At 39.2% G+C, this 22722-nt stretch overlaps 1 protein-coding gene across 1 annotated transcript in view; it reads right to left on the bottom strand.

Annotated features, from left to right (window-relative positions):
* The window catches only part of PTPN5 (protein tyrosine phosphatase, non-receptor type 5 (striatum-enriched)), a 67432-nt gene extending 48279 nt beyond the window's left edge, over positions 1-19153 (bottom strand). Inside the window, exon 1 of the mRNA XM_009865858.1 lies at positions 18999-19153. The gene's annotated coding sequence lies outside the window, so the exon portion shown is untranslated. The remainder of the gene's footprint in view (positions 1-18998) is intronic.
* Between the last annotated feature and the right edge of the window lie 3569 nt (positions 19154-22722).

The raw sequence follows: 22722 nt of genomic DNA, 5'->3' as shown, positions 1-22722 counted from the left end.
CGAGCAAACAAGAAAACACAGTGTTTATCTAGGAAGGTGGTGGAATGAACCTGGAGGAACAGATGCACACCCTTGCACAAACCAAGGAAAAACTCACAGCTGCTGGGGAAGGAACAGCAGAGTGGTTAGGATATCTTCCTGTGGAAACTCAAATCACAAGCCGCAACTTTGCATCAAAACACTGTACTAGACCAGCCTGTATCTTTTACTTGGGCTGCTAGGCTGAACACAACACCATCTAGTACTTTGCAACAAACTGCTCTCTGCTCTAATGCACCTGACGTGGCCTGCTAGGCTTTCTGAAGTTCAAGATAAACCTTTGCAGCAGTTTATAACTTAAAAAGGCATACTTCACCAATACCAAACTGTCAGTGTTGGAGACAAGCCCACTGCAGTCTTCTAGTTACAGTGACACAACAAATGGCAATCTCTCCATGGTGACCTAGAAAGTCACTTAAGGTAGAAATGTCTCAGCAAACAGATTCTGTTGTGTTTTTATGAAGGATACCTGAAAGATGACTAAAAGTGTTCCAACTTCCACTGGAAGTTCAGCAGAAAACAAATAATTAGTTTCCTTAAATGTCTCAAAATCCCAGTCTCGATAGCAAAGTATCATCTTTGGTATTAGACAAAAAAAAAATAAAAATCCTTGATATTGTGACTGCTATTACTGAGCTAATGGAGCTGGCAGAGGAATAAGCATACATCAGAGGACAGTGTCAACAGGTTCCACACTTCCTAATTTACAAATGCCAGTTTATAGCCCCTGGCATGAGGCAAGAAAACCATTTTATGCACAGGACAGAAGGATGAGTATCAAGGCAAGTCACTTGTCACCTGTCCAGCCCGAGAAACGATTAAGTAAAAGAAGAATTAAAAAAAAATAACACCTAAGAACTTGTCCAGTCCTTCATAAAGGTAGGCCACACACGCACACACACGCACACACACAAAGTCTTCCAAACATTATCCTCCAAGTTAATTACCCTCTAAGTTATCACTGATCTTTTAAGATCTTGACAAAGACAAAATTTGGCTGTGAGTATTTATCCATGTTACCTATATAGCATGTAACACATGGTAAATACGTCACCCACATATTTAACTCATTGGTAAATGCTAAACTTTTCAGCCATGGTTACATTTCTTCTGATTCTCCTCATTGTTACAACTGACACTTCCACCAATTTCACCCAGTGGGCTGTGAATGCCACTTCTGCATAATTTCTAATGGAATAGGAAGAAAAACAACCTTACAGGAAAACAGGTGGGTTTTTCCATGCCAAAGCCTGAGTGGCTTTTTCATGGTTCTATTTGCATTCCACATGCAAGCATATGGCTAGCCAAACTCGCCTCAAATTACTACACAAACATTTCATAAGCACAATCTTTCTGAATCTAGCATTTGTTAGAAACTCTGACTACTGCTCATAAATACTACAGCGAAATCATGAAATGCCAAACATTTCATAAGCACAATCTTTCTGAATCAAGCATTTGTTAGAAATTCTGACTACTGCTCATAAATACTACAGCAAAATCATGAAATGTCCATGTAATAATGAAAGCTCAACATTAATTGAACAGTCTCTCAACTTGTATTTGTCAAACCATTCCACTATGTTCCCAGAGAAGCATTGTTTCCACTGAGAGTACACTGCTGTATTTTATTTCTCAAATGAAAGCAGTATAAACCACAGAACTAGACTAGGGCTTCTTTTTTATTGACTTCCTCACTCTTCTTTTTGTGAGAGATCTCCCCAAAGTCATCAGCATTATTTATGCAACACCATCAAATGAAATAGGGATTACAGTCTGGCCCACAAGAAATAACAATTACTCTCTCATGTATTGCAGATAGCCAATAGCTTCCTTAAAGTTCCTTGACGGCAAACTGCATTACATAATCCCAAAAGAAACCGTACTAAAGCAATAAGGACTGTAGAACTAAAACTGGCACATGATAATTTACCAAATAGATACTTGTCAAAAGGAACAGATTGATTTTTAATTTAACTCTTTGTTGGAATCGGGGTCGCTGCAGATGCAATCCTATACATGCAGGGCACCTTGGCACTCATTTTAATCACCTCTGATTCCTAGATGCTGTGCAGAGATGGACTGAGATTTTCATCAGTTTAATTTTCTACAGTGTTTTATATGCACACTGCAGAAGAAATTTGTTTTAAAAAAGATTTAACTGAAAGACTTCAACTTCAAAATGTCAACCCAAGTGCACACTCCTTCAAAAATAGCACATTAATTTTGCTCATCCCCACAGACTCATGTGACCTCTTTTATCTGTATCCTGTTTTCCACCCACACCACCGCAGCTCATGGCTATGTCACACAGCTACAGCAAAACTCTTCAAGCCTCCAGGAACACCATCCAGCTTTATTTCACTCTGCATACTTTTTGCTGTGTTGGACACAAGCACATCAAAAATCTATCACGAAGTAGTTCTATGAAATAAATAGCCTTTGGGTTATTTAAAATGACCATTTTTCAATCTAGTCCGTTTTATGGTTTCACTATCCCTTTTCATTGACTGGAAGAAACACTTCTTAACAGTTTCTCAAGGCATTTTTCAGAAATTGAAAGCTAACACTGGTTTAACATTCGCCCTTCAACCTAGCCTAGCCAAGCAATGCACTAGAAGCGCATTGAAGTGTAGAAGTGCAGAAGAATGAAAACAACAATATTTTCTTCGTATGTGTTTTAATGATTACTGAACTTAAGCAGCAAGACACTGGAAACCTTCAGCCACATTCTACACAGCATTTTTTGCAATATTAAAGTTTATTAGTGTGTTTGTGACAGCTGAACAGAATTATACCTTTTTCTCACCAAATTTGAAACAAGAGCCAGTCTACAGTCCTATCACAATGCCTAGACAACGACTCTTACTACAAACCTTTACTGGAGCATCTTCCATGATCTTTAAAGACATGGGTTTGCAATTCATATACCATTTCCTGAGCCTTTAACAAATAGTATCGCTGATACTTTCTAATCGTCTTTACCTCGTGCGCCAAACGCAGTCTTGTTCAGCCACCTCACACTCAGGCCTTTTCAGCACACTTGTCGGAGGCAGCCTATACAGACACTCTTCCACGAGTACTTGACCAATGCTTCCAAGCTGACACTATTATTTTAACACAAAGGCAAGTGAATGACCTTCAGCTCACAATCAGCTTTACCATTAGTGGTTTTTTTGTTGGAATTATTCCACTTGATGTCACATGATAGATGATTGTCGATCTCCTCCCTTCCCACATCAGGTTTTCCCAGACTATGCTTTTTTGCAAGGCAGAACTACCCACGCCTTATTCTGCAATAAAAACAAAGCTGTTTGAAAAACTTCCCTTTGTATTGCCCACGTATAAAAAGTAAGCCAGTATCAATGCTGAATTAAAGAAATTGATGAACAACCTGCAGACCACGTGCATGAACACATGGTATTATTGCCAAGCAGAATTCAATGGAGATGAAGAGAAGCAAATAAGGAGGGCAACATTTCTCTTAAGGCAGTGTCAGGGCCTAAGTGAAAGCACAAGAGGAAGAGGTAAAGTCTCATATAAACCAGGAGAAAGATTAAAAAAAAAGAAAAAAGCAGAAAAAAAAGCGCAAGCATTACTCTACCAGAATCATTCACACACTTTCCCACAAAGCAGCCATACTGGGGGACAGGATATAGGAAACGAAATGTGAAAGACCTCTGACTACACTAAGTATCCATAAGAATCATATACCGGATTTCTAACACAGATGTAATTATTTTTTTAATTACGCAATTAAAAATAGGATGTGTGTGTGGTTTCTATGTTGGTGGATGAATCAAATTCACTCATGACTTAACTCTCTACTTTAAACTACATTTTACTACAAATTTCAGTGCAGGGAAAATTTGATAAACTCTGCAAAGTGATTTCTGAACTCATTATTTTGTACAACCAGCAGAACTGCACTTGCATCTTGCTTTGAAATTAATAGTCTATGACTATAAAGACCAAGTAACACACAATACCATGTTCTTACTTATGCTAAACTATCAAGACTAAGTGCTCTGAGGCAAAAAGTGTATGTTTTGTATATGCCCTAACATAATGAGGGTTGAGAAAGGCTCAATTATTCAGGTTTCCTTAGAAATACCAGTTAAAACAAACTTCATAAACATCAAGTAGTTAACAAAGGTAAAATAGACTCTTTGCATGATGCGAGAACCACAGCTAGATTAAAACATATACTTGGCTACAAGATCTAGCAAAAGATACCTTTCACACTAACTGGGATGTCAAAAAACATATAACCTATAACGTATGTTCCTTTTTTGCTGTTATTTTGTTTGTTTGTTGTCTGAGTTTTTGTTTTGTTTCTTGCTCCTTTAACTCTCCAAGGAGATTAGGACAAGTTCTGATAAAATAATATGACTTTTTCATCTGTATGGAAGCGACAGTATGATATACCTGATACTCCGTGTCTTACTTACCATCTGACATGCACTCAGTCCCTCCAGTCACATAGCTCAGTTCCAATGTCTGCTTTAGGATGGATGATCCTCTGGTATTATCATTTATGTCCTTTATGCATTAAAATCCTAAACAAAAAAGAAAAAAGTGAAAAACCTAAGCTTTAACACTATCAGATGTCCAAGAATTATTTGGGACTTTTGCACATAATTACTCTTGAAAAGAAATTCTAAAAGACCATGATGTGATGTTCATCCATAAAGGAAGTATCAAGTCACTGATCAGTGAGGTGAAGTGTGGAAAGGAGATGAAGCATATTCCTGTGTTGCTATTGATCCACTTGCTTTTGTGTGTTGCCTGCGTACAGGAACTGGGACCTACCTGAAGCCTCTAATACACCACAAGGACTTTTTCTGTCTTTCCAAATTCCTATAAGGGAATAGTCAGAGATGTATTCTTTTTCCAGATAAAGCGCTCTGCCTCCAAGGCTTATATGATTTGTCATCTACTTTTAAAGCACCTCACATGGTGAGCTGATGCCAGTTTCTTCACAGTCTCATCCAAAGCCCACAGAAACCAATACAACTCCTTCTACTGATGTCAACATGCTTTGCATCACAAGTCCAACCAAGAAGTCTCCTGAAGAATGGGAGCAGAAAAGGCTAAAACCTGAGAGTGCCCTTTCCTACAAAAGTCCTGTTGAAATCACAGAGCATTCATTTCATTAGAACCTGATCTTTCCAGTTCTGAACAGGCTAATAAATCCAAGACTACCTAGATACCCAGATTTCACCTCTGACACTGGGACATGAGGTAACCACTGCATATAGATAAGCACATTTTGATGTTAAGGAATAACATGAAGGGTCTAATAAAAATGCTATGCCTCTCTGTACAGCTCTCCTTATAGCACCTCGCCTTGACATGAGGGGCTCAGGTATCTCACAGGTTCCAGTATATAAAATTATTACTTCTGTTAAGTGGAAGTGTGTAGTTGACTCTACATGCTCTCATTGCAATGCAAACAGAAGATAAGGTTGCTAAAATTCATCAACAAGTGTCTGGTGCGTTTGCAAAAGCAGACTAAGAACGTGTACACACAGTTACTGTGGTCCAGCTGACACAGTGGAACCTGAACACACATCTTAGTTTCTAAGACAAGGCTGTTTGCAGTGACACTAGCCCCAAATGCTGTTCTTTGGCCTTCATTAGTTCCTGCAGTCCATCACAATATTCAAATGCTGTTATAAAACAGTTTTCTTTGCACACACTGCTGTGCAAGGAACTTGGTATAACGACATTTCCAGAGAGGCCAAATGAATAAGAATTAATGCTGAAGCTGGAGGAAAAGGCTTGTACATCTTGTCACTTCTAGAAAGAATGAGGTACCTCTTCTCAAGCTATATGTACCTCTTGTAGTCTGCCTTCAGTACAGGTGCCTTGCCAGACTTCACACTTAATCCCTTTCTCTACACTGCCTTTAAATCTTGCTTTCTCTTTCCCCATACCATGTAATTTAGGGACAAGCAGAGTTTTAAACTGTTTAAGGAAATAAGACCATCTACTGTCTAACATGTCCCATCATTCTGTCTCTCCAACAGCATGTGAATAACCAGAAGAAAATACCACTAAAGCAAGAACAGCTAGTAATCACTCCTGCCTCCGAAAAATGCATACAACCGTACTCTCAATTACTTTAAGTCTTCTACTTACTATCAATGCAAAACTGATGTGAAAACTTGGTAGCATTATACACACACTTTACACTGGCACAAGAAATAGGCAGCCATGCATCCACGACTGTGAGGAAAACCTTGAAGGCAGAGTAGCTTTACAGAAAGTCAGTCACCTTAAACAGTAAAGGCAACACAACTGCATGACCTTGCTTTTAAAACCCTTCTGTGTCCTTCATTACACTGACACGAGCAGCTAAAACAGGAGCACTTACTCACGTGCCTAAGTGCCAGAAAAATCAGGCTTTGAGTTAAGAGAAGATTTCAGCACCTCATTTTGCTCTGTGTGAAACCTCTAGAGGATGTGTCATAGAGGACTGATAAGCAATTGCAAAACTTGTGGTAGCAAGTACGTGGCAGCACATTCAGACTACTTTGTGGAAGCAAGTGACTTTATCTTGTGCTCTCCAAGAGCAAAATCCTATTTTTTTTAAGCTACCAGGTTGCTTTTGGCTGGCATAGTCTGCTGCAGGCAATACTGTATGCTTATGAGATAAGCCAGTGAAAAGCATTATAAACTTGAACAAATTTCAGCTCTGGGAACAGCTGAAGCCTGTTCACTGAATACTTGATCACCTGGTTGTCAGACCACAGAACTGTTACTTCACAGTTTGGGATTCTGTCTTTGGTTTCTAGTGTCTCCGTTTTTTAAGATCCAGCTCAAGAGAGTGTCTCCCATCCTGTATTTGCAGAGTTCTTAGCTCAGTAGGTCCTTACTATTTCTTGGTGAATTTAAAGGAGACTACTATAATCCAAACAACCAACACTTATTGTCAGCTTCAAGTTGTATTTATGATCTACCCTTACACTGCTGCAGAGAGAGGAGTTTCATTCTGTTTACCCTCCTCCACTGCATCATATCCATCTATCTTACCCATCTATGCAGCAACAAGGCTGCTGCTTCAGCTTGCAGAATTGATGGAAAACTAATTAATTTGGAGGGTGGATTAGTCATCATTGGAGGAGTGAAAAGGGGACAATCTTCAGTGGAAGTTCACTGGTAGATTAGATGCAAAGTTGAACTGCACTCTGCTTACAGGGATTTACAGAACTTCCCCGGATGTTCAGCTTAGCAGTATCTGCATATATATTTTAAAATTATGGCTAACCAAGTATCAAGTGGAATTCAACTCTTCTGTTAGAGCATATCAATTTCTGTGGAAACTTAAAACCAATTTTATAAAAGAGATCAAACATTAATCAGGGCAGTTAAAATACAAAACTTCCCAACATTTCCACTGTAAAACACAAAAGGGTTTTTCCAGCCATTAAAAATGGGGGTGAACTTGGATAATTACATATCATATGCACAGCTATCCTAGTGAACCTTTATAGCAATTATCTGAAATTCTGATGTCACTTGCAATAGATATATCAGCTGGTAGTTTTAAAAACTTGATCATATATTAAAAACTATGACCAATATTGTTTTCTGTGCATAGAGATAAACATCCTGCTTGAGGATCTGAACTCCTATTTAAAAACAAAACCAAACATTAAGAATAAAAAGCACTCAGTATGGTTCTGAGACACATATGTGGCTGCATTGCATATTCCCTGCCTACACTGACAGTGTGGGAGCTCTGTTAGTCATCTAATGCGCATATTTGCTTGGCACAATGCCTCTACTTTCTTATGCAGGCAAGAAAGATTATCACTGGTTTATTGTATTCCTACATCTTCATTGAATGTTCATCAGTCGGTATGACCAGGCCCTGCCAATTCAAACTACAAGCTGTTAGGAGACCGAACAGTTCAAAGCGAAGCCCTAGGACTGTAAGGTTGTTAAGCACATCTGTAAAGAAAATGATGCTGAGACATTTTTGGTGGGACCTAAAAAAAGGTTTAAGAATAAGGAACTTTTATTGAACAGAAGCCTAATTTAGTTTTGCTTTCAAACCTGACACAGGTCCTTTTACTACCTTCAAGGGTATTAGAGGTTCTCAGTTGGCTTGCTTTAACTGTCCTGCTCTGCCTCAACTCTGGAAGAAGCTGGAGAAGAACCTAATTTAGTTTTCAAGTAAGGCTGTCACAATAACTCCTTGCCTAGACTACAGCCATTCTTCTGGCATTCCAAGTTCATTTAAACCACACAAAACACATACAAGAAAGGTGTGCCTTTTTAGTGTAACGTTGACTATGAAATCTGAAAAGGAAGGGAGGGAGGAAGAATTTCCAGACGCTTCAATGCTATCAGACCTTGAAGGAGTGACTCCTGCCATTTCTCCTCCCAATAGCCCCAGATGCTGCAAATTAGTATTTTACTATGAGATACTTCAGGTCACAACTTGCGTTGTACAGAATTAACAACTCGATTGCTTGCCTTGCAGGACCTCTTCTAACCCTTTCTTTAAGTGCCTTTAGCAATACAGACGGCCATCTCTCTGCTGTTTTCACCCAGATGTGCACAAATTCGGATGCCTGAGGACTGCAGTGCTTTGGTGTACTGCCTGCTGACTGCACTCAGTGTGCCAGTATCTAGCTGAAGGCAACAGCTTTTGACAAGAAGGAGTTTAGAACAGGTAGGATCTGGTCTGATCTAGTGGAGTTCTGACTCTAAATTCTATGATGGTAAGACAGAAGAAATATGTGGGAAGCATCCAGAATAATCAACTGTCTCAAGTTAATTAGCAATTATTTTAGTGAGCTACTAAAGTCTACCAAAGATGAATCCTGAGAGATTCTGGTCACAGTTACCCTGATGTAAATCTAGATTAACTCCTAGAGGGAACATCTATCTCCATGACAGTTACTTCAGATTTACACCCAGATACTCTGAATTCGTGCACTTGTTTTCACAGCCGTGTGGGAGATTTGTCTCAACACAAATCAGCTCTACTCTCCTGCAGATTCTGCAAGGTACACAGAGTTACATTTCTGTAAAAATCCAACCTCAGTAAAAGGGGAAAATTAAATTCTTCGCTTTGAAGAAACCTAAGCTTCCCACATAACAGACAAAAACCCTGCTACAGAGCCAGCCCACTACAAGCGGTCACAATACTCTCCTCAGCTCTCAGTCTTAGGGCAGGAAGGAGAAATCCCTCTCACTGGATTTCACAAAAGCACAATAGCAAGCATTGAAATGACTACATTTCTCGGCCCAGGGCTCTTACGAGTATTAAGAATACCAGATCCATAGAGTGCACAGTTTGAGTCCAGTCTCACAACTCTACCAGATAAGTCTTTCAAGGTCGTCTTTCTAAGAGGGTAAAGAGAGACTAAAGACCTTCTGGCCATTAGCACTGCCCCATGTGATACTCACCGCAGCTGCATCAAAGAAATCTGGAGTTAATGTCCTGCCACATAACCCTTCACTGTACTCAGCTCTGCATCCCCATCTCTGCACAGCCATCGCTTCCAGTTCCTTACCCCCTTAAGCAAACCATTAAATGATATAAAGCCCCTTCCCACCCACATGAATCTCAACCCAATCAGTGCAGTACTGCTCATGAAATTCTAAGCTGATTCAGGTAAGGAAATGTTTGTATGCTTCTGGGTGAGCCAGAGTACAGGTCATAAGTAACAAAGAGCAGAAACAGATTGCAGACAACATACAAATGCAAGTACTGGAATTCTGAATTCCATAAGTGGAGTTGATAAGGTTACTTAAGATGATCCAGCAAGCTCAGGGCACAATCTTCATGCATTTATAAGGATATTTCAGAGCTGTATTTAATTTTCGAATGTTTGTTTTCTGCTCTCAGGTGCAATATTGCTCTGAAGACTGTTTTGCCATTAAATATTAGTGTGGATCATGAACTCCCCATCAAAACAGTTTGATCAGTTTATGAGCAAGCATCATACTAGCAAAGCATATGGCACATGTAAAAGTAGCCAAAAATTTCATGGTTCCCAGCATTTGTAGAATTCAGAGTAAATCAAGGACATCCACAAGTCAGTCAACTCAAAACAGAATACACAGAAGAATGTGTATCATCACTAAATAAGCTCTTGTCTTCAGTAGTATTCTATTTTTTTTAAAAAAAAAACAACCTATTTTCATGGATATTGTTGGATTGGGTGGAGGATACAGGAGCTGGACTAGATGACCTGTAAAGGTCCCTTCCAATCCAGTGCATTCTATGATTCTATATTTTAAATCTATAAAATTGCTTGAAAAAAGCATTTTAAAGAACACACTAATTCATCTATTCTCTCTCTAAAAAAAAGAAAGGAGATATAAACAGCCAAGTTTTTACAAGAAAGATTAGTTCTCAATTTACATGAAATGGTTGGAAAATATTTGGCGACAAGCTTGAAAACAAGAAGGTAATTTTCAGGGTGGCACACATTGAAAGGTAGTACATAATAACTAATAAATGCTGATCTTTTATAAAGATAACGTTTTAGCTAAGCAATGTCACACAGAAGAACTTCTACATAAGCCAATCTGGTTCTTAAAACAGACCTCCCCAAAACTATTAGACTTTTACAGAATCGTCTACACATACAAGTCATGCCACAGTATAACAGGATGAGGATTTTAAGGACAGCTATTCCAGAATTAACTTTCTAAACAACTTAATGTACAGATATGTTATTTCACAGTGATGTTATATGGACAACCTATACGTAGCACAAAATACTGTAGCACCTCACAAATAAAACCAAGTCAATGTTTTTCCGAGATGAAGCAAAATAATCTAGCCTCCAGATGTGCCAAGAACACTGTATAGCATTTATCTCAATCTCCACAAAATTGCTGTGCAGAAATAAAGCTAGAATTAGCCATCAATCTCAGGTGCCTTTTCTGAACTTAACTATATTTCACAAACAAGTGAGACAGGAATTGAATCAGTTACAGAGGGCTAGGCATGAACTCGCTGCTTAATTTCTAGAAGATTAACTGGACACCGAGCAATCTGTCTTTGTACGGTTTCTCCAGGATCTCCCCGGCTGACTCATCCTTCTGCCTGAAGTGCAGCATGAAAGTAAACCAAAACAGAATCTCTCATGTTATCAGAATCAAAATTGCTTTGTACAGTAGCAAGAGATAGACTAAAACCAAAGTGGATGCCAATTTGCAAACTGCCATTAAATTTCCAGGAAGCTAATCCACCAAGGACCATACTGCACTCTAGAGAGTCCTCAATGAATCGTGTCACATTTGCAATCGGCTAGTTAAGGTTGTGTCAGCATTCACATTGTATCTCTTTACTTATATGTCAGCAAAGCAATCCTGAAGCCCAGGTTTGAAGAGCTTCCTGTAAGTCAACAATCAAGATGCTCATTCTGACTAGCACCTACTCACTAGAAATCACTGTAACTCAGAACCCTACTTTTCATACACTGTTGTCCCCTCAGTATAAATCATGGTGAGCTTGACTTTCTTTTGTAATTCCTCCCTTTTACAAACCAAGTTTAATACTATGGGAAATTGATCTTAAAAAGGATTTGATCAGAATCTGACAATGCTCTAGAACAAAAAGTTTTCTTTTTTCCATCACCGTACCAAATGGCATCTTCCTGTTTGCTAAATAGTCAACTTCTCATGTTAAATTGCCCCACTGATCTTGGGGTGCCAGGCATGATTAAAGGTAGCAGAACTGGTTATCCCAAAAGGATGAATGCAGCACCTCAAACCTTCAGTGTACCACTACTACATCCATTTAACCTATTGCTGCAGCCTTAAAAATTAATGAGTTGTCTAAGGACAGACTTAACACTCAAGAGCAAAAGAAGCTGCTGCCAATACTGTTTTCCTCTCCCTAGCCACCACTTCAAGTCAAAACAGAATAGCAGATTATGCACCCCAGCAGAGTATCAAGAACCTTTCAGACAGACAAAATACCTATGCTTGTATGGACAGACCTCGTAATTTCACAACCTGCAAGCCATCACCATGTAGTCTGTTCTTGTTTTCTCTGCCGTCTGGGGGATTTCTGCCATCATTCTCAACATGAAGAGAAATCAAGGTTCATTTTGGGGTAACTTGTGAAGTTATCTTGGTTCAGGTTTTGTAAGATGCTAAACCTTGCTTAGAAATAATGACCTGCAAGTAATTAAAAGGGATGCTTAGTTTCTCCAGCTCTGGCACTGTCTTGATTTCTCGCTTTTCCTTTTCTGCGCAGCAATTAGCAACACACCCACAGATGCACAGGTCAGTAAAGTCATTTATGTAAGATCCCTTCTTTAAGGAACTAATCTCATGCAAAGTGGAGCATCAGCAAATGGGGCTCTGCTTCCACATCATATTTTTCAGATGTGAATGCCTAGTATGTCAGAGGCGGATAGGAACAAGCCATTCTCTCACCTTTTCCAGTCCTTGCTTTTCATGGCATCACTGCACACTAAAGATGCCAAAGAGAAACAGCTTGTTTTGCCTTCCAATCCCTTTGCTTCCCCAAAAACACTCCCCACAAACAGCGTCACTGAGAAACAGTCTGTCAGAAAAAGGTTTAGATATTCTCAAACAAAATGGATTAATCATCCAGAATTACCATCAATTAATACCTTTAAATATGCAATAAAATAAATAAATAGGCAGTAAAATAAATAAATAAGCAGAGGAACTTCAAGATTTACACTGATCTAAGGTCTGAGGCCAATTCTTAAGGAACAGGGGAAAAAAGAAAAAAGCTTCTCTAGGACAAAAAAAAATAATTTAATGTAAATCACTATGACTAGCAGCAAGACTTTATCTACTCTGATATGCTATCAGGGTCTCAGATTTCTGCTCATTTCTAGCTCTAGTAACTTACGAAGAATCAGCTCCTAAAATCATGCAGCAACCAAAGAAAAAAACTGGCAATTGCAAGTGGGCAGATGCAGTGCTTAAGTTCAGTATTTCAGGAAATGGCCAAGAAACAGCTGGATGGATTCATGGGGCATTTTCCAGGACCAATGATGGTTTCAGGAAGATACTTTCAAACATCCACTGTGCTCTCAGAATAGAGAGCATGATGTCCACAGCAATCAGTTGCAAAAGAGTGGCCATCAGTTCATTTCAGTCCATGATAAAGTCCCTCACAAACACGAGCTTCTGGGGAAAAGCTGCTTCTTTCATACTTGGACAACATCAAATAGAAGCTGCAAATCTGAGAGGATGTAGTGGACAAAGAGGACAGTTTGCACTTCCTTGGTTTGAAGCCTGTGTGGCAGAAGGCTACTCAGCTCTTTAGAGACAGAACTACATAGCAAGAGGAGAGACACTTGGACTGGAGAGGTGACAGACACAGATGGAAAGGATGAGAGTCATGCACAGAGCAACAGAGATTGGTATTGGCTGAAAAAAAAACAAAAAAGAAAAAAAGAAAAGCTTCTAGACACAGATAGGAAACTATATTCCAAACTGGAATAAACATCCTGATTCAAAGACAGTAAATCAGCTTAAAGATCTCAATTTCTACTTTGTTCAGCATTAACAACCAAGGGAGTGAGATGTCTTAATACAGCAAACTCCCAAGTGACAGTGGATGCTATTCCAGCTAGCTTTGGACTGCCTTCTCCTCCCAACGTAATCAGTAATCTCACAGGCACACCTTTACAAATCCTGAACCACCACATAAATGCCAGTAGGCTGGGACAGAACACAGTAAAGCCAGAGACAGTGTTAGCAGGACCCGACTTTGAAGCAAGCTTGCCAAGTAGAAGAGACCCTTTTTCCGAAGTCTGGGTACACAGGTACTGGTCTCCTCTGTACAAACACATGAGCCAGCACCATGCCTGAGTCAGCATGTTACCACTGGCACATTTTTGGGGGGGGCAGGATTAAAAATAACCTTTATGTAACATTAAAGCCATGCCCAGGACTAACACAAAGCAGCAGGTCTCCATTCACTCTAACGCAAGCTAATACAACAATCTAATCTGCTCAGGTACAACAGACTGCAAATGGATGTTCTGAGCTGCACAGAACACACTGCAGATAAAACTTACGTTGTTTAATTGCTGGTTCTCTCATAATCTAGCATCACTACAAAACTTTAGAGCACTGAATCTCCATTTCTGATGTGCTGCCCACTGGCAACGCAGAGAACTAAGGCAAACAGCCAAAACTATACTCAGTAGCAAGATCTATGGTGTTTCCAGTCAGGAGTCTGAGCAGTTAGGATGCCAGAGAGTGCACACGAAATTCAAAAGGACAAAGACAATGTTTTCTCCTAAAACAATCAAGACATAACACTATTGTACCTAATGCTTAAAACTCAAAAGCGATAAAAGTTTAGAACAAATGGTAGCACATTCTTCAGGGAAAAAATACATGATTAAGAAATTTGAGATGTTATGAAACATACATAGCATGGAGAATGTGACGCATGCTTACAGTAGTTTACCACAAAAGGTCCAAAAACATGGGTTAAGACAATAAATAACAGGCTAAAAATACACCACAGCAACTGGGCACTCAACTTCTGACACACAGAGGTCAGTGTGAGCTAACATCATGTAAGTATGCGAGAAGTCTCCCTTTAATTTAAATGAAAATATTTTAATTACATGGCCATTCTAAATGGGCTCTGAAGAGCAGAAGCAATCACGAGCAGAATAAAATAGCCATTACATGCTTTTTAGTCACAGGATTTGTTACAATAGTTCACGAAGCTCCCAGCAGTTTCATAACAAAGCAGTCACATCTGCGGCTTCACAGAAATGATCTGTGCCAATGTTTCCTCTTATGAATGTTTGCAGGCTCTAATTTCCATGTTTAGAAGAGGACTGAAACAAGCCAACTACTTAAATTATTCCACCTTTCTGGCGTGGCACTCTCAAACTTCAGGAGCAAATGCTTCAGCCAGTGTAAGGGAATGGTGGCAGTGATCTGTACTGGCAAGGGAGGCTCTGCTGCTAAAGGAGACAGCTACAGCCAAGCCCCAGCCTGGTAATATGCACATTTCTGAGACTGAAAATGAGGGAACAGATGCTGTTGGAGTACCAAATGGAAGATGTTCTGGAAAAGAAAATAAACAAATCTAGTCATACTCAACAAGTCAAGGTACAGGAAGGAAGCGGCAAGCCTCTGTTCCTAAAGTAGAAAGGGCTCTCAGAACTCCCAGAAAAAGATGTACTGCCCAACAAGTAAGATGGATTCCCTTTCCTAGAATCTCTCGGATGACGCTAAAAAAACCCCCATATTAAGCATATTTTACTCACCTGTATTAAAAAAACAACACAAAACACCACCAAAAACCAGGCAAGTGTAATTCGGTGAACCAACAGTAAACTCGGAAGTGGTATCATATATCCAAGGGAATGCTTGAAAGAACATCTCTAACAAAACAAGTACTCTCTTAGAGAGGACGAATCAAGCCGCTTAGCTTGCTTCTGAGTGTCCTGACCTAGACAGTATGACCTAAATCTTGCAAGAGTGGAGAAAAATAAAACCTCAAATGCGTAAGGATTCTCACTGGCACTAGCAGGCCTGCAATAGTCTGCCTTCTTTATTATTTTACAGGAGTATATGCCTGCATTTTAAACAGCCCAAATTTTGGTCAAGTCCAAGACACCACCCTGAGATGCAAAATTTCATTACTGATTGAGTACACATGTCATGCACCTGGGGAGATCCAGCTGCCTGCCTTAGAACAGGTAGCTACTCAGTCACAGAACTGTAAGAACAGGTCTCCAGAGTGGCTGCGTGGAAAAGCTTCACCACAGCTGCGTATGACAACTGTCAACCTACAACTCACAGACAGCTTACAACAACCCTATTTTCAAAGACCAGCTGGGATCAATGGACTGTTCTACTTCCCTGTACTTTTTCTCAACCAAAGAAACTTCCCAACTCTTCCTCCTCCCATTTTCTTAATGTTGACTTGCAACTGTCATTCTACACATGTGAAGTAAAACCTTTGGTCCCAGCAAGCTGGTGGGAGGCAGGAATGGGGCTACAAAAAAGCACTCCTGCTCTAAAACTGATATCACGTAAGTATCTGCCTACCAACAAAAAGAAAAAAAGAAAAGAAAAAAAGAAAAAAGAGGCTAGTTACCATTGGTTTAGCCTACCTCTCACCTTTGTGAATCCTGCCTTCCAAACAGATCCACATCTTGTTATACTGCGGTGAAGCGTTCCTCTTAATCTCACATCCATAAAGTATTCACCTCCCCCTAAAAACATCTGCGATGCTGTTGGTTGCTAAAAGTTTCTTGCCACTGAAGCAGCAGGAACAGAAAGAAGGTAGTAATTGGAATGACCTGCTTTCACAGACAGCAAGTCATCTATTATGAAAATAGTTATTATTTATAGCACCTGAAAAATACAGCTCAGAACAAATACCCTCCATGTGCAAAATTCTAAGCTTTTTTCAGTGTTGGTTATTCAACGATATCTGAAAAAGCTCTCTGTATCTTTACAAAATGACAGCATTTGTATTTCCTGACAAATTCTAAGACACCATTAGAGGTTCACGGTATCACTAGTGTCACAGGGCACATTTTCCTACTGAAGGGGAGTAGCAGCTATCTGCAGGGAAAAAGGATATGTCTTTCAGGGTAGAAACCACAAGGATTGCTACTTTCTGGGATGTGAAATTAGGGAAAAAAAATGAGATACAACCTCAGTTTGAAAGTGAGATATACATTAATCCAAATGAATTCATCATCTAAATCTAAATTCAAAGCCATCCCTTCTAAGAGGTGAAATTTGCAGAGAATTAAACTACATATTGAATGGTAACATAAGTAGTATGCTGTAGTTTCAATAATGAAAGAAGGTATGCACAAGCTTTGAGTAACTCTCTAAGGAAGTTTCAAGCCTCTGCTTCTAAGAAAGTCAGAAACAATATAGGTAGGTTATAAAAAAGAGAAATTATCAAGAAGTCAGTATAGATGAAATAACTGAAGGCAATCAAGACATTCTAAATTGTATCTCCTCAGTAAAAATATTCTCTCCTAAAAGATTTTCAATTTAAATTGAAGTTCAAACACAACTTTAGAGTATGTTTTAATTCACAGGCCAACACTGAATTTGCTGTGATACTTCCTTTGACTCTCATTTTCAATGATTTCATAGGCCAATGTGGTCCCACAGTGCAAATATTCCACTGTCAGATCTCTAGGAGTTTGACATGAAAAACATAACTTATAACTCACGTATTACAAAGAAAATCTAAAATACTTACTGATTTTTATCAAAATTCCTAAAGAATTAACTTCTGGGGTTTTTTTTGAAAGGCAATTTCCTTCAAGCACATTGTTGCTTTGCATGCATCAACAGCCCCTGCTGTCCCATGTCTACTTCTCTGCCATTTATTTCAAACAAGTTACACTGCACTGACTGAAGTTTACAAACTAGAGCTATTCTTATACCAATTTTCAACATCTAATTCTTACTGACGCATAACACAAGCTATCTCTACTTGCATCCCTTGCATTTGAATAAAGGGTATATATCTCCAGACGTACAGAGCTCACAGGACCTAGGGAGACCGTAATTTCCAGGTATAATTCTGACATCAGTAAACGTGCATTTCAAGAAGTAACAAATGTCAGTCGCTTCTCCACTGCACTAGTAACACAATATGCATCATTACCTGAATTATCAGGTACAGCTGTAAACAGAAAGTATTCTTCTAAATAGAAAGTACTCTGTTCACTATACAGAGCAAAGAAGTAGATATCCAAGAGAACGTTTAACCTTTACATCTCACATTGGGTGGTTTTACAAATGAAAATACATAACAAAGCACACGTACTGTTAAGATTTCTTAAGCTTCTGCTACATTTCAACTTGCATTGTTATTGGGCTCCTTTTGTTGTTTTATTCTCCTTTAGGTTTAGATGCGATTTCACCAACTTCCGCAATAGCAATTTAAATGTAAGAGTCTGTCTACACAGGGCTACCTACCAGAAGAGCCATTCTGAATATTTAGGCACATACGTTTCCATGTTCACAGTTTGCTTCTCTAAGAGGTGTGCATGTGGAAAGTGAGCTTGGTATGCTTATGTTCACAAATTTCCATATGTAAATTAGTCCTCCATTTCCCAGTGAAATACATCCATCTCCTGCATCTCTCAGGAATGAAAGACAAGATTTGATCACTGCATACTTACAAACAGAAACATACTCTGCAAGACTGCTTTCTGCATTCAGTGCTTCTTACAAGAACTGTGGAATGAAGGTGAAATGAAGTGGAAGCTAGAATAAGATACTTCCATTTTTTGGAACAGAAAAATCCAAGTCCGGTGGACTTGTCCACTAAAATATCCACGAATACTGATTTCACACCCCCCCCGCAGGAGCAGTTGTCAATCTTATATCTGTCAAGTTTAGTGTTACTTTTGTATTTAATATTGGAGATGCAACAGTGTAATGTATTTCAAGGCATAATACACAGTGTTAGTGTCCTACCCTCCTGCCTTGTAATCTGTTCCTACTGACAGGGCCCGACACTGCAAAAAGCCTCAGTGGTAAAAAAGACTTTGCAAGGATATGGACATCATTCATATGCAAAATATTTCACATACCTCACAACATCAATGATTTCATTATTTTGTCAACTGCAACTTTCAAACTGCCTTCTGCAAATGAACTAACATCTTTGTAACACACAGCTTTCAAAACAGAGACACCTTTGGAACCAGTAGCTTCAGTTATGCCGTAAAGCTTACACCATCCATTTCCTAGACTCCCTAGCAGTTCTAGAAACAAAGTAGTTAAAAAACAGTGGGTACAGATCACCAAGGTAAATCAAATTACGTCCTCTACGGTAAAGAGATTCAATTCACACTCACATGCAGGGAAAACTTAGTTGCTCCATAGTCATATTAACTGAACAGAAACAAATGCATCTACCCGGGTCCTGAAAGCAGACTCTAGCATAAAGTCAAGGACATCTAGCCCTCCTTAAGACTTACAGTTTCAGACTAGACTACGGTGCCATCTTACGCTGTCAGTGTCTGCCAGGAACTCTGGAGCTCTATCCTCCATCAGCTTCTTTAAGGAACATTCTTATCTTGCACAAAACTGCTGTCTTCAGAGTCCTGGGTGCTTGTCAGCACTTTCAGTGAAACTTCATCTGCGGACAAATGAGTCGTAGAACAATTTTAGCAATATATAAATTCCAAATTCGAATGATTTTTTTAAAAGCAGTGTAATTAAGACTAGCTGTCTCATAACTCAGGCAGTTTGATGAAGTGATGCATGCACACAGACGGCAGTTTGGATAGTGACATGTTAGCTGTGTGTGTGACAGCGGGCAAAACTAGCAAGCAGGCTCTGCACACTGCAGCAGTTAGAAACTCTTCACCAAAGCTTTCAAAAATCTGGTCGAACCTCTGGCACACCCACAAGTACCAAGTCAGCACACATAGGATTATGAAAATAGGTATCATCCTAATTCAGTTAACGCACATGGAAGATATTACATGCAGTTGTCACTCTAACATTCATTGCTATTTGCACTCAGCATCATATATTCGGTTATTTTAGAAAATATGGTCTGGATGGCTTTATCACGCTGCAGTGATTGACAAGTGTGGTTTGAAGGTATTTATGCGATGATAGATAAGGAAGATCACAATCACCCTGTAACTTAAGCAAGCTGCTTACACATGAAGTTTGTGTCAAAAACAAGAGTTCCCATTAACGCACACAGTTGTGTCCACAGGTCAGCATTGCTAGCTGTTATTTCCATAAACTCAGCAGTAAAACACAGAACAAAACTAGTTATGATGTGGAATCACAAACAATTATTTATTTTTTTTTTAAGGCTAGAAGTCAACCTCTTAAAAATCCTAAATATTCTGGGCAGCTACCCTTGACCTTAAACCAGGGTCAGACTGTTACTTTTTATTACATCAGTCTCTTAAAGTTGCAAACAGGGATTTGAGCCCTACTGAAACAAGTTATGAAAGGCTGCTCCTGCCCCAGAGAGGTTAGGAGGCAGGTTACATGCAGCAGATCACCACGCAAGGAATGATGAAAAAAGATACAAATGTAGCATACAGAATCACTTAGTATAATTCTAGCTTGTCACAAATCAGGAGTCTTACCACACAGGAGCTCAAATCTGACTTCTAACATGAAAATTATTACTATACTAGCTCTTTAAAATGTTGCTCAAAAAAATCACAGGTTAAGTTGGTTCCACATCATTAATGGAGGAGTCTGAAAAGAGTCTCCCTCCAAACAAATTACTGTGCCTGAGCTCCACAGTGAGATAAAAAAAATCACCTTCCAGAGACATTCAAGACCCATACCCTTCTATCATGCCTCGCTCGCTACGCAGTACCACACATACATACAGCACACACATACTCTGCATCTCTTCTGACCTTATTTAGCCAAAGATGCTCTAGTACAAATCAACTCTTCAGTTCTTAGCTTTCATTTGCATGTTTTATTTGCAGGGAGTCTCAAATAACCTCTAAAGTAGAAACACTTTGTATCTGAAACCTAAAAATAAAGCATCAGCATAAACCTGGAAACCATGGCCTATCCCAGGTTGAATCTTGGGTCCTATCAGTCACAGCTTGCTGTGCTCTATCCAGGACAAGAAGTGAACTGAAAGAGAACTGCGACGGCAAAATTCCCAGTGATTTTAGTGAAGGGATTGTCATGCACCTTTTAAAAAGCTACAATTAAAAAAGCCTCTTCTACAAAAGCCTTCAGGGCTCTAGTCTCCACTGCTTTTTGACTCAGTATCCCACAAAACAGAGAGATCTGGTTAAGCAACTAACAGCCAACAAAACCTAAAAATCTCCCCAAGCAAGCGTTTGCTTCTGGACAACTGTGAGGTAAAGCCAAGCAAGTGAAATTCTTACATGTAGTCTGTTAGGCAAACGTACTCATTTTATTCCAGAAACAGAGATTTCCAGATTTATACACTAACTTCCCTCCTTTCGTTGAGCAAACTTAACTTCCCTATTTCATCTCTTCTGTTGACACGTCCAAAACAGAGCTAAATGGCTGATGTTTTTAGGTAGAAGCAGAAAGAATATATTATTTTCTCTTCTGTGCTGCAAATCAGTGTAATTGCCCCTGCTGTAGCAATATCTGCCTTTCCAGATATTGAGAAACCATCCTGCTACATAATGGAATTTTGATTCCCAGAAAACAAAATAAATGCTTGTAAATAACTTTTCTACTCTCAGCTCCCCCCACACACCTTTTTTTTTTTTTAAAGTATAAACTGCATAACAGAAAATGAATCTTCTATTTCAAACCAGGTTAGGTACTTAAAAGCTATATGTGCTTATTTGCTCTCCTACTTTGTACTTTATCACTATTAATATCAAAAGATGGGTGCTATAATCATTCAGATTTGCATTCTTGCTGTGTATTCTACCATTTATCACACTAAATTGTTACTAAATTGATGGTCTTGCTATTTAAAGGCTCTTGTTCTAGTTTTATATGCATGACATCCACTTGGCAACTCTCTGCAGTGGATTGACAAACATTTAAAGCTTAGCCCTTAAACCACAATGATAACGCTGAATGACAAGGAAAAAAAAAAACAACCAAAACCAAACAACTACAAAGGACTACAAAGAATGCCTATTTAATTATAATAAAATAAATTAAATAAGCCAATATGAGGTGCTTACCTTCCTGCACACACGTACTGAATATAGTAGGATTCATACACAAATGTACAGTAAGAGTTCTGGTGTCCATTTTATTCACATTCAAGTCAACAGGATACATTTTCTCTCCATCAATGGGCACATATTGAGCCCCTGAACAATCCTTGGCTTCAAATACACAGTCTTAATTCAAATGTATCAATGAAAATAGTAGCAAGCCCACTAAATTCTGCTACGGCAAAGGAAAAAACTAGAGAACAAGTGTAGGGCAAGCAGACTGAAGTTTTATTACTTCAGATATTTCACACAATAGAAGTTGGCACTCTGTCATGTACCACACAACTTACACCAAAATCAACAAGAGCTCTGGGGTTATCCAAGAGTTGAACTCAATCCATTCACTGTGTAATTTATGTAATAAAGAAGTTATCCCAAACTGCCTAACTAAACACTCTGATCAAACTAAAAAATTGCTTCCTCAGTATATACAACACTCGTGACCTAAAGAGATAGTAGTGCTAAAAAGAGCATAATGCAGCCACAGATGTTTTGAATCAGTAATTTATTGCTCTAACACAAGCACAGATGCTGATCCTCAAATGCAAACTTCCACCAGTCAGATAGCAGCAGTTGAGCTGGATGCAAACCTCAGAAACTTTCTAAATAACGGTGTAATACAAAGGCTTAACCTACTAAATTTGGTTTTCCTTTCCAAAAATCTAATGTTAAGAATCACGGTCTCACTAAAACATAATTGCACCACCATATGTAAAGCTTTCGGGGAAAAATAAAAAGAAAAATCCTTCTAATTTCTTTCAGATAAGCTCAAAGGACACATGTGAAGCCTCTTCTGTTCCAGCCCTAACTCCACCAAAATCGAGCTGCACGTGAAGTCTTCAGGTTCCCCACACTTGATCACCTTCCACGCCAACTCTCCTGCTCTCAGCACCGCCCTCTAGTCGAAGCTGGCAGCGCACCTCGGGTTGCCTGTCCCATCAGCCCGCAGGCAGCAACATTCCCGGAAAGCATCGCAAAGCTGTTGCTGCTGCCG

The sequence above is a fragment of the Apaloderma vittatum genome, unplaced genomic scaffold (assembly GCF_000703405.1).
Source record: "Apaloderma vittatum isolate BGI_N311 unplaced genomic scaffold, ASM70340v1 scaffold16043, whole genome shotgun sequence".
In the NCBI taxonomy this organism is placed as follows: Eukaryota; Metazoa; Chordata; class Aves; order Trogoniformes; family Trogonidae; genus Apaloderma; species Apaloderma vittatum.
The sequence above is the reverse complement of the archived record's forward strand: the minus strand, read 5'-3'. Positions and strand labels throughout refer to the sequence as shown.